The sequence below is a fragment of the Nelumbo nucifera genome, chromosome 4 (assembly GCF_055504915.1).
Source record: "Nelumbo nucifera cultivar China Antique chromosome 4, China Antique-T2T, whole genome shotgun sequence".
Classification (NCBI taxonomy): Eukaryota; Viridiplantae; Streptophyta; class Magnoliopsida; order Proteales; family Nelumbonaceae; genus Nelumbo; species Nelumbo nucifera.
This window is the reverse complement of record NC_142652.1, coordinates 77,700,208-77,712,664: the sequence shown is the minus strand read 5'-3', so window position 1 is coordinate 77,712,664 and position 12,457 is coordinate 77,700,208. Positions and strand designations below refer to the sequence as shown.

At 40.4% G+C, this 12,457-nt stretch overlaps 1 non-coding gene across 1 annotated transcript; it reads left to right on the top strand.

The window, feature by feature from the left end:
* The first annotated feature begins 2,623 nt into the window (after positions 1-2,623).
* Positions 2,624-2,730, top strand: LOC148800753 (small nucleolar RNA R71). Its single transcript, XR_016071083.1, has one exon. It is a non-coding gene; the product is annotated as a small nucleolar RNA R71 (small nucleolar RNA).
* The last annotated feature ends 9,727 nt before the right edge of the window (positions 2,731-12,457 follow it).

The following is a 12,457-nucleotide window of genomic DNA, read 5'->3' as shown; positions in this document are numbered from 1 at the left end:
ACAAGGTTAGTTTCTATGCATCTTTGTAGGACAAGTGTAAGGTTATGCAAACAATTTCCAAAGGAGTCCCATAAACTGTGAAATCATCCATAAAGACTTCTATGATATTCTCAATGTAATATGAAAATATGCTAACCATACACCTTTGGAAAGTGGTTGGGGTGTTGCAAAGGCTAAAGGGCATGCGACGATATGCAAAGGTCCCGAATGGGCATGTGAAAATTGTATTTTCCTGATCTTCTGGAGCAATTGTAATATGGAAATACCCTGTATAGCCATCAAGGAAACAATAGTAAGAATGACCGGCTAACCTTTCAAGCATTTGATCAATAAAAGGTAAAGGGAAGTGGTCCTTGCGGGTTGCAGCATTTAATTTTCTGTAATCTATACAAACCCGCCACCCATTCTGAACACGGGTGGGAACCAATTCATCATTCTGATTTTTCACCACAGTTATTCCAATCTTTTTAGGAACCACTTGAACTGGGCTAACCCAACTACTGTCCGAAATGGGGTAAATCACTTCGACTTCAAGAAGTTTGAGGATCTCCTTCTTCACTACATCCATCATGGGTGGGTTCAGCCTTCTTTGTGGTTGACGGGAAGGTCTCGCTCCCTCTTCAAGCAAGATACGATGCATGCATGTAGACGGGCTGATTCCTTTGATATCCACAATCGTCCAACCAGTAGCCGTCTTATGCTCCTTCAGAACCTGCACAAGCTTCTCTTCTTGTGGTGCGCTAAGGCAACTAGAGATGATCACTGGTAATGTCTCTCTGTCTCCAAGGAATACGTACTTGAGGTGACTGGGGAGAGGCTTCAACTCTGGAATAGGGACCTGCAAAACAGAGGGTAAAGGTCTCCTGTCAGAAATCGACAACATAATATAAGGAACATTACCTGTCTGTTGTAACTCCAGAGAATCATTCAATGCTGCAATAGTTTCTTGCAAATCAGCATTCAACGTTGACTCCTCTTTCTCAAGATGCTTACTAATGGAAATTTCTAATCCATCCTTCCCATCAAGTTCAAAGACTTCCTGTGCCAAAGAATCAATCACATCAACAGAACAAACAGGATTATCATTAGCAGGATATTTCATGGCATCATAAATATTAAACTTAACAATTTCACCATCAAATTCCATGGTGAGTGTGCCATTATGAACATCTATCTTAGTCTTGGATGTCTTTAAGAATGGTCTCCCTAGAAAAATAAGAGTGGTTTGATCACCATTATCCATATCAAGCACATAAAAATCAGCAGGGAAAACTAAATCATTAACTTTCACAAGAACATCCTCAACTACACCCTTAGGATAGGCATTAGATCTATCAGCTAATTGAATCACAACACCAGTTTTATTCAAAGGTCCAAGTTTCCACGAAGCATATATAGAATATGGCATGACATTGATAGAAGCTCTTAAGTCTAACATGGCATTCTCAATTCTAGTGTTATCTATCATGCAAGGGATAGTGAACATACCTGGATCTTTGCACTTTGTAGGGTGTTTTCTTTGAATGACTCAGAAACATTTTCCCCTACTCTCACCTTCTCACATCCTTTCATTTTCTGTTTCCTCTTATGTGTACATAATTCTTTTAGGAATTTAGCATAATGAGGTACTTGTTTAATAGCATTTAGAAGTGGAATATTTACCTCGCATCTACGAAAAGTCTCATAAAAATCTTTGAATTGCTCATCTTTTCTAGATCCTGCTAAAGCATGAGGAAAAGGAGGTACCAGTTTATAATTAGAAAGATGTGGGAATTTACGCTTAGGTACTTCATCATCATTGGGAATGATGTCCTCCTGTTCTTGCTTTGACGATGCAGGGGCTGCTCTCGTTGGATCCTCAACCTCCTTACCACTTCTCAAAACGATTGCACTTGCATTTTCTTTTGGATTCACAACCGTTTGAGAGGGTAATTTCCCCGAACTTTGCACCTCTAACCAACTAATTGCGGTTGCCATCTGGCCCATCTGATTGTCCAAATGTTGGATACTAACCCTCGTCTCCTACTGAAATTGCAAAGTGTTAGTGGCAAGAGATTTAACAATATCCTCTAAAGACATACCAGAATTAGAAGTTTGTCCTGGCTGTTGTTTAGGGGGTTGCAACTGATATTGCTGGAAAGTCGGGCAGTTTTGCGGATTCCCATAGCTGAGATTTGGATGATCCCTCCATCTCGGATTATACGTGCTCAAGTAAGGATCATACTTCCTTTGTGGTTGCCCCGGAAAACCACCGAACATATCCCACAAGTAAGGATCATACTTCCTTTGAAGAGTTGGGCACATATCGGTTGGATGCCCTACTACCGTACATATCCCACAAGCCTTCACTGTTTGCATATTACCTACAGCCATTTGATGAACAAGAGAAGTTAGACTCGCAATTTGTTGTTAAAGGGAAGATATATTTACCTCATTAGCATGCTTTGATGGAGGGTCAAGCCTATATCCAAATTGTTGAGAATTGGCCGCCATGTTTGCAATCAAATTTCTCGTGGCCTCGGGAGTTTTGTCCACTAAAGCTCCTCCACTAGCAGCATCAATCATGCTCCTATCAGTGGGTTGAAGACCCTCATAGAAATACTGGATGACTAACTGCTCACTGATTTGATGATGGGGGCAGCTTGCACATAATTTCTTGAAATGTTTCCAGTATTCATGTAAGGACTCCCCGTTGTACTGCCTTACACTACAAATTTCTTTTCTAATATTGGCTGCCCTTGAAGCTAGGAAATATTTCTCCAAAAATAGCCTTTTCATCTCATTCCATGTGGTAATACTCCCGGAGGGTAGATAATAGAGCCAATCCTTAGCCGAATCCTTCAAACAAAACGAAAAGGCTCTTAATTTAATCTGTTCTTCAGTCACCCCCGTGGGTTTCATACTCGTGCATACCACATGCAGCTCCTTCAAATGCTTGTGAGGATCCTCACCTGCAAGACCATGAAAAGTGGGTAAGAGATGCATTAGTCCAGATTTTAATTCAAAAGTAGCATCAACATCTAAAGCAGGAAAAGTTATGCATAATGGTTGTTGATTCAAATCAGGTGCGGCAAGCTCTTTCAAAGTTCAGTTTCCAGCCATGATGTCCTCCTCTTTCAAATCAGAACCGCTAACAGACAAGGAATCAAGAGCTGGATCGTTCTTTTCAGAATGTAAAGCAGAAAAGTTATGCATAATGGTTGCTGATTCAAATCAGGTGCGACAATCTCTTTCAAAGTTCGGTTTCCAGCCATGATGTCCTCCTCTCTCTAATCAGAACCGCTAACAGATAGGGAATCAAGAGCTGGATCGTTCTCTTTAGAATGACTCTGAGCTTCCCTCCTTAATCTGCGCAAAGTTCCCTCTATTTCTGGATCGTACTGCAAATCACCTTGCTTAGAGAATCGAGTTACAGGCATAAATCAAGGAAACCCTAATAACCCATGAACGACATATCATAAAAAAATCTAGAATGATGAAAATAAATAAATAAAACATAAAATATTCTACGTTAAAACACAAACAATCAAAGTGATCTATATATATATTTTTTTTCAAAAATTTCAAGAAACGAAACAATGATCACAAGAAGCACAAAAACCAATTAGAAAGACTCCCCGGCAACAGCGCCAAAATTTGGCGTGCTGTCGTAGGCACCCAAAAATAATACCTATAGTCCTAAAAATAAATGCAGTAGTGCGAATAAGGATCGTTCCCACTGAGAGTATCTAACCTAGTTTGTGTGTTGCATGAACAAAGATGGAGGGGGGGTTGTATGTAATGAACCAGAATTAACAAAGAAAGAAAATCAGAATTAAAAATAGCGAGAATCAAATGAAAAACAATGCAATTCAGAATGTTGAAATCAATCAAAAGAATGAGTCTTGGTCAAAGTCAACATCCACCATCAGAATTTCACTACTGCTCATCGATGCAAAGATAAATCAATTCAGACTTTGAATATTCATCGTAGGAATTATTTTCCTGCATCTCCCTAATCTCAGTTAATCGGAAAACAAGCGATCCTCTTAACCCTTACTACAGAACAACCTCTAAACAATCGTTAAAGATTTAATCCAGCAGTAGCCTTAAGCATTAGAGATCAATGAAGCTAAACAACACAAGCACACACGGTTGCATTTAATTTAGTCGAGTGTTCTTCCTAAGATCTAACAATTTCTGACGCAGCAAATCATTAAACCCTAGTTGCTTCACAGATTAGAGGGATCAAACAATTATGGATCTAATATCTAACCTAGCAGTAGATTACAACGAATAATTAACTAGTAGGCCTCATAGCAATCAGACGAAACAATCATGAACATAAACATGGAAGAACATTCGATATTCAAAGTATAAATCAAACAATAAAAATCAAATTAGATCTCAAAGTTTTGTTGATTCTGAGGCTTCTGTTTCCTTCGACCAAGTATCAGAATTAGCCATGCATGGTCATGGTGAAAACTCAAGAAAAATCAGAGAAGAGAGGAGAGAAGAGAAGAGAGGTGCGGCAGCCCTAGGTCTGATTGCTTTCTTGATTTTCTTTCTCTTCTTTTTTTTCTCTCTACTTCCCCAAAAGAAGCCTAAAAAATCTCCTAAAATTTCTCTAGATAACAATCTCCAAGTCTGAATTGTCAAGAAAGATTTCAAAAATAGGAGAAAACAAAGTTCTAATGTAAGTGGGAGAGTGGTGATTTCGCATATGAAAACTTACAGGCGAAGGAATGTTTCCAGCACGTCAGCAGTGCAGTTCCAGCTATTTCGGTCCCGATTTCGACCTCGATGCAGTCAGTATCTATCAAAACTCAAAACATGAAAATTGTATAAATTTTCCTTATCGTTCTAATGCATCTTGAATCGTCTCAATCGGAATTCGGATGAAAGAGTTATGCCCAAATTATGACGCGGTGCCAAAACTGTCCAGAATTACTCGATTAGCCTTGTTTTTTACTTAATGCCTCCATTTGTGCCCTAAATCAAAATATAAGAATAATGAGTGCATTTGGGCATCAAATAAGTATAATAGACTAAATATGAAGGGAGAAAAATATGATATTTTTCATTCTCATCACTACCCTAGTGGGAACAAGAACTCCTTCCTCATTTTCAACTACTGTGACCCATGATTTCTTTGGCACAACCTGTGTAGGACTAACCCATTTACTGTGTAGGATAAATCACAAGATGCTTGGCCCCGACCTCCTTCACTAGTGCCAGCCTGGCTATGTGTGTCTCGTACTCGGCCTCATTGTTTGAAGCTTTGAATAAAATCAGGAGCGCGTATTCCAGTTTCACCTCGCTAGGTTAGTAGAGTATTAACCCAGCTCCGCTTCCACTCTTATTGGACAGGCCACCCACATGGAGTATCGAGGGCTCCTCATCCCAGCTCGCAATCTCATGAGCAGGAGCTGGCGCCGCACTGGTTAAAGCCTCCGATGTGGTTGCGAGCTCGGTCACTTCAAGGGTCGGCGAGCTGATTGTACACTCGGCAAGGAAGTTTGCCAAAAGTTGTGCTTTTATCGCTAGTCGTGGCTCATAACGGATGTCGTATTCGTTGAGTTCTATTGCCCACTTCGTCAGTCTCCCCAAGACTTCAGGCTTCTGAAGAATTTTCCTCAGAGGTCGTTCGGTCAAGACTACGATGGTATGGACCTAGAAGTAAGGCCTTAGTTTCCGAGCTGCCAACACTAGCACAAAGGCGAGCTTTTCTATGTCTGGGTACTAGGTCTCAGCAACGTGCAGGACTTTACTCACGTAATAGACAGGTCGTTGTGTCTTATCTACTTCTCTTACCAGGACCAAGCTCACCACCTCGTCACTCGTGGAAAGGTAAAGTTTGAGCTCGTCCCCAGTTCCGGGTTTGGTCAACAGGGGGGCGAACTAAGATATCTTTTTAGCTCGTCAAAGGTGAGCTGTTGTACAGAGGTGGAGTGGCTTGTCGTTGAGTCGAGCTCCGAGGTGGCGACTTGCTTTTCTTCGTGGCGAGCTGTTGCACCTGCTCTGAGGTGACCTGCTTCTTCTATGAGATTCACTTCTCTTATTTTTCTTGTTGCTGCTTGTTTCTTCCTCAGCTTACTTTTTCTTTCCGATCAGCTTGGACTTTGACCCTACGACCTCCTCTACTTTCATGAACTGGTTCGCTATGTCGAGAAACTTTTCCATGGTTGTCGACGGGTTCATCTCCATTTCCCAACGCAGTTTGGGATGTCGTACACCATTTTTGGCTACTATCAACTGCTGGACGGGATCCAGATTTGGAATCTACAAACGTTCCATGTTGAATCTCCGTCCATATTCTCGTAGCGTCTTGTTTGGCTTCTGGACTACATTGAGCAAGCAGGTCGTGGACTTCGAGTGTCTTCTATTGGTTGTGAACTAGCTGGTGAACATATTAGTGAACTAATCCCAGTCTTTGATGGAACCTGGGGCCAATCTCGAATACTAGAGCCATGCTTCTTCTTTCAATGTGGTCGGAAAGGCGATGCACATACTTGCGTCATTGGCCCCATGGAGCAACATAAGGTCTTGAAAACTATCTACATGCTCATTCGGATTGGTGGTTCCCTTGTATGTTTCGAGAGGCGGTGCCCTGAAGTTTTTAGGTCTTGGCGCCTTAAGTATCTCTGGCGCCAAGGGGGATGCTCAAGTCAGTCGTGGTTGCTCGGGTAGCGTACCAGCCTGGCTTACTGTCTTACTGCTTAGCTTACTTTCTTCCTTGTTGTTCACTTTGCTTCCTAATGCCTCCCTGGTTGGAGTGAGCTGGCTTTTCTTCCCAGCACGGTGAGCTTACCTTCCACACTTTTTCTTGGTCCCTACGGACGAGCTTACAGCCTCGGTCCCAACGGGAGCCACAACTCGGCTCTCCATCGGTAACTTGTTGTTATTGAGGGCCACGTTGTCAATGGGAGGCTGGTTGTTGGTGTTCCTTGGTACACCATTAGATCCTTGAATTTGGCTACGAATTGGGGCCAAATCGATGCGGCCGACCTGATTCAGGCCGACATTCTGCTGGAGAAGTACTTGCTGATTGTTCTGAGGCACCTGCTGGCTCTGCTGAGGTACTTGCTGGAGAGGCACTTGCTGGCGTTGGTGTTATTGTTGCTGTTGTTGTTGTGGTTGCTACTGTCCTGCTACAGAGGTGAATTTGTTTTCTCAGGATTTGAGTTGCTCACTCATTCCCTGCACGCAACGTACTAGATCATAGAATTGGCGCACGTCTACTGCTGCAGGAGCCACTGTGGGCTCGACCGCAGGAGGATGCACGTCCATATTCTCTGGTACGGTAACAGGGTGCAGAGGAACGTCGATCTGTCCAATAGTAACAGTGGGGATTCAGCCATTATCATTGTTGTTGTTGTAGCTGTTACTGGCAAGCTAGTTGCTTGAGGAGGCCATTTCTTAATTTTCAAAAAACAGTAATAGAGAACTTAGCTTTTGTAGTGTGTTCCCACAGATGACGCCAATTGATGTTGCGCAATCTAGACGCTCCCTCGTGTACTGTGATGCGGATTCTGACTAGATGTTAACCTAGCTGGCCGAGCAGTGAAGGCCAAGCTGATGTCTGAGTGTCTGAACTGATGTGTGCTGCAAGGAATGGAAGTTGAGAGTGCTCGGGTGTCTTTTACCCGGAGAGGGCACTCCGATGCTTAAGTCAGTAGGTGTTTGAGAAGATCTCTGAAAGAGTGAGAGAGCTCTAGAAGTTTAGTGCGCGTACCTTTCTGGGTGAATCTGGGTGCCTTATATAGGTCCCTGTACTCAGGTGACCAGGGTAACGGTCTTGAGCTCTTTGAGGAGTTGTTTCCTTCTTTTTCGGCACGTTAATGTATCAGTTGCGAGACCCTCGCGGGGGTTACGATCTGCCTAATTAAAGTCGAGGCACGTGACACGGTGATCCGTTCTACCGGTTGTGCTATCGACGCCTTTGGTAGCGAACTGTTGGGGACGATTAGCAAGCTCTTCCTCGCAGGTCGCCTTAGGTCCTCTCAGCTCGGCCAGCTCCTAGAATAGATCGCCGTAATCTTACTGGTCTGCTAACTCGGCCTTGCCGAGGTGGAACTGTAGGGGTGGTTAGCGAGCTCTCCTTAGCAGGTCGCCTTAAGTCCTTACAACTCGACCGACTCCTAAGACAGCTCGCCGTAATCTTACAGGGTCAGCTAATTCGGTCTCGCTGAGGTAGATGTCAGCTTAGGTGAGATGCTCTGAGTTAATTTTACTGAGCTAGCTTGCTGACTTGGCACCGAGGTATCATTCGGGAGCCACGTGTCACTGTACGATTGGGAGGACCAAATTACCCCTCATCAGTTTTTGTGCTAAATCTAGACCCACCCCACCACGCTTACCATTATACGCAACAAAGATTCAGGTCAAGAAGATGACCCAAATCTAGGTGTACGGGTCGGGTATGGATGTTACTACATCATTTGCTTATCACTAATGTTAAACTGACGCTTATTCATGTTTTGTTGTTAATGTTACAGTTATTAAACTGGTTGGTTATTCATGTCCCATGTCCCATAATTAAAAGGTCATGGTGACTACCAAAACTAATATTTACAAAATTATTGAAAAATTGAAGATTTAACGATGATTAAGAATTATTGAATCATTAAAAAGGTCTAATTTACTTTAATATAAACTACTGAATTATGTTAACTGAATATTTAATATTCACTGATCTTCATAATTATATTTAATATTGACTGATCTTCATAATTATATTTAATATTGACTGATCTTGATAATCGTGACAATTATGTTAATTACGTCAACGATTATATTTAATGTTCACTGATCTTCATAATTGATAATATTAAATATTAATTTCAGTAATTAAATGCTATAATATTATCATAGCACTGAAAATTATAATTGTGTTTTAATGTTTTCAGTCATTCAATAATTTTAATATTTTATGTTCAAATTTTATTACCTTTTAAGTTTTAGCTACTAAATTTAGTTCAGAAATTAGAATTTTCGGCAATTATAATACTGAGAATTATAATATTACTGAAGATAATTACTGAATTCTCAAAACAAAAATAACTAAAATTCTGAAATTTCTGACAACTACTAAATTCACTTTTTTTTTCCAGAAATCTGAAAATTGGGAAAACGCTGAAATTGAAATAATTATTGAAAAAAGAAGATAATTATATCAAAACACCATTTGAAATTTCAGAATTAGTGAGTTTTTGCATTCATTTGATCTTATTGTTAGATTTCAAAATTCCATTTTACTCGTATGATTTAATGAAAAATCCATTTGATATTATTGTTAGATTTATAAATTCTGTTCTATTTATGTAATCAAGCGAAATATCCATTGGATCTTATTGTTCGATTTCAAAATTCTATTTTATTTATATAATTTAGTGAAACTTCTATTTGTTAGATTTCGAAAATCCACTTTATTTATTTTCTTGCTTATTGATATTTAAATTGTGGTCCAATATTGTGATTTGTTGATATTTAGTGTTTCAATTTATGTTGATAATCTGCCCAAAATTAGTGACCTTATGCCATTACCCGCTTATGACTATAATGGGTGGGTCTAACCCAAATCGGAATCTGACCAATCCAAAATTCAATTTACCGGGTTAGTGTATGTTATTGTTATTTAATTAATATATGTTCTTATTTACTTTATTCTTTTTCTCAATGAACAGAAATTATTGTTATTTTCATTTATTGTGATTATTAATAGAAATTATCAATTCTGTTTTGTTAAACTAAAGTATCGAACATGTTTGCACCTTAGCATCTAGTAATTAGTTTTTTTAAGAGGAATTTATATGAGCACAAAAACTGTTTTGAGATTTTACACTAGTATCGCTATGACTTGGAAAGTTCACTTTGGGTGAATTGTTACATTAGGGAATTTTATTTCTCAGAACTTGTTTTCTAGATTTCCGATTTATTTTCTTTCCTCTTTCTCTCGGTTATGAAAATGGTCGGCAACGGATTTTAATAGATTCCACCAAACCATAAAAAAGCTAGTTTTAATCGGTTTTATCTTGTTTAGACAGACGGTGGTTGCTTATTCAATATGGAGTCGGAGTTGAGAAGGTCATTGTGGTAGAGATTCTGGATTAGCCTCTATATCTTGTTTTTAACCATTTGTTTGGCTCCTAAGAGTATTGGAACACTTCATATCAATTTAGTTATGGGATTTTCTAGCCATGATCAACTGCCCAGTGGTTGTAATGATCACTTCAATGATTACACGAAAATCGTAGCATTTCTTTACCATTGATTCAAAGTTTTAGAGCTAAGTCAACTTTCAGATTGTGCTTGATGATAATGCTGATTTGTTTGGTATAAAATGTCAATGAATCACTACTTGGATGATTCGATGGCGCAATGTATCTGCACATTTTGAATTTTGAAATCATCGGCTTCAACATTCATTGTAATTAAATCAAAATTAATAAGATAGCACAACTGCATAATGATTGTTTTCCGAATAAACCTTCAAATCACGTTATTTGAAAAATGGTATTTCAAGTCAAATAGTTATTTTCAAAACACACTTTTAGTACAATTTCTTAGAATATGTCATCGTCTGGTTGCAAAATTATATTTTCAAAAACATTGGTCTTCTTTACTTCGCATGATTCTAAGTTTATCTAGTATTTTCAAAATTACGTATCTGGCAACTCCCTAGCAACCCTAGGCGTGATGACATATTCCCTAACAACCCCAAGAAGGCCTTAACAACCCCAAGAAGGCATTGGCAACCCCAGTAAGGCCTTGGCAACCTCAAGTGCAATGACATATTCCTTGGCAACCTCAAATGCGATTACATATACCCTAGTCTGCCAGGAAGGCCCTGTTCCGACAGGTGCGATGACATATTCCCTGGAAACCTTGGGTGCGATGACATATTCCCTGTCCACGTCTACCCACAACACACTACCTTCGTGCATTGGGAACATCTCCTTGTGTGTGATTGCGATGTTATATGGGTAGACATGGTAGAGTTCTTGTGGGCAGGAGACTGGACTCTCAAATGTTCTCAATGTACCCGAAAGCCTGAAATGGCCATTGGGACCAGCTCCAATCTCCTTTTCCTACTTCCTCTCTAATTGGATTAGTTTCCCTTAAACCGGGTTTTCCTTTCAAAGAATTGGTCCTCACAGCATTTGCAGTCATGCGTTGGGAATCTATGTATATGTTCGGCATCGATGCTACAGATACAACACCCTTTTTTGTATAGGTTGGAAGCACCGCTTTCTGAGAAAATGATGTCTTTTTTTCTGTTTGGAAACGTTGCTGCCAGGTAGGACATTTCGTGGAGCAACAACAACCAAGGTTCAAAGTACCAATGCGTATCGGCCTATACCGGTCCTTTTTTTAACTTTTACTTTTTTTTTTTGAATTTGGTTCAGAAGGGCCAGTTTAAGTCTCGACTACCCTCTGAACCAGGCCTTGACCTGATACAACCCTTGTAGGGGCGTATCGGGAAGGGCCCGATATGATATGTATCAGCCAATACGGGCCGATATGTAACGGTTTTTTGAACCTTAACAACAACACTTTCTATTTGGTACCAATGCTCCATGTCTGTTTTTAGCACTGGCACCCATTATAGGAAGTTCACGTCATTGCCATATCACGCCCTCGTTGGCAGCAATGAATTGCAATATGAGAAAACGTTAAATTCGGTGTTGCTCTAAGCCACGCCAAAAATGATTCCAAACAAATTCGAACGTAGCGTTGATGTATCACTAGACCTATTCATGGGCCGGGCCGGGCCGGGCTTTTACTCTTCATTAATGGAAATATGTTAGGCCCGAGCCCGAGCCCGGCCTGATCAATGGGCCTACAACTTGGGCCCGAGCCCGGCCCTGATAAAAAGCCCGAAACTCGACCTAATAAAAAAAAATTAGAAATTTTCCCTATTCAATAATCAATATAAATTAGAATTTATTTACATTAAAAAAAGAATATATATTCAAAATTTATTTATATTAAAAAAAGAATATAAAAAAGGGAAAAAGGATGTGGAGAAGAAGGGTTCGACTGAAACAATAAGGGAAAGAGGTGAAAAAAAGAGGGATATTCGACTAGGGTTTTTAGGTTTAATTATAGGTCAGGCCGGGCCGGGCTATTTTGGCAAATCCCAAGCCTGGCTTGAATTTATTGCGGGCCGGGCTTTTTGGCCCGAGATTAAGCCCACGGGCCCATATACCTGTTCAAGCCCGTTCGGGGGCCGGCCCATGAACAGGTCTATGTATCACAATTTTCTAGAGCAACGGCATCGATGCTGAGGTCGGTGCAAAGCCTCCGAGGGCTAATTATGTGAGAGGAAATCGATACTTATTTTCCCTCGGAGGGTTTACCAATAAAATGTAAACTGTGCCCAATCCAAATTGCCCCCTTCACCCCTCTCCAATAAAAAATCCAAATTGCCCCCTTCCGGTATCATACCTTTTTCTGGCATTATAAATTTGCCCTT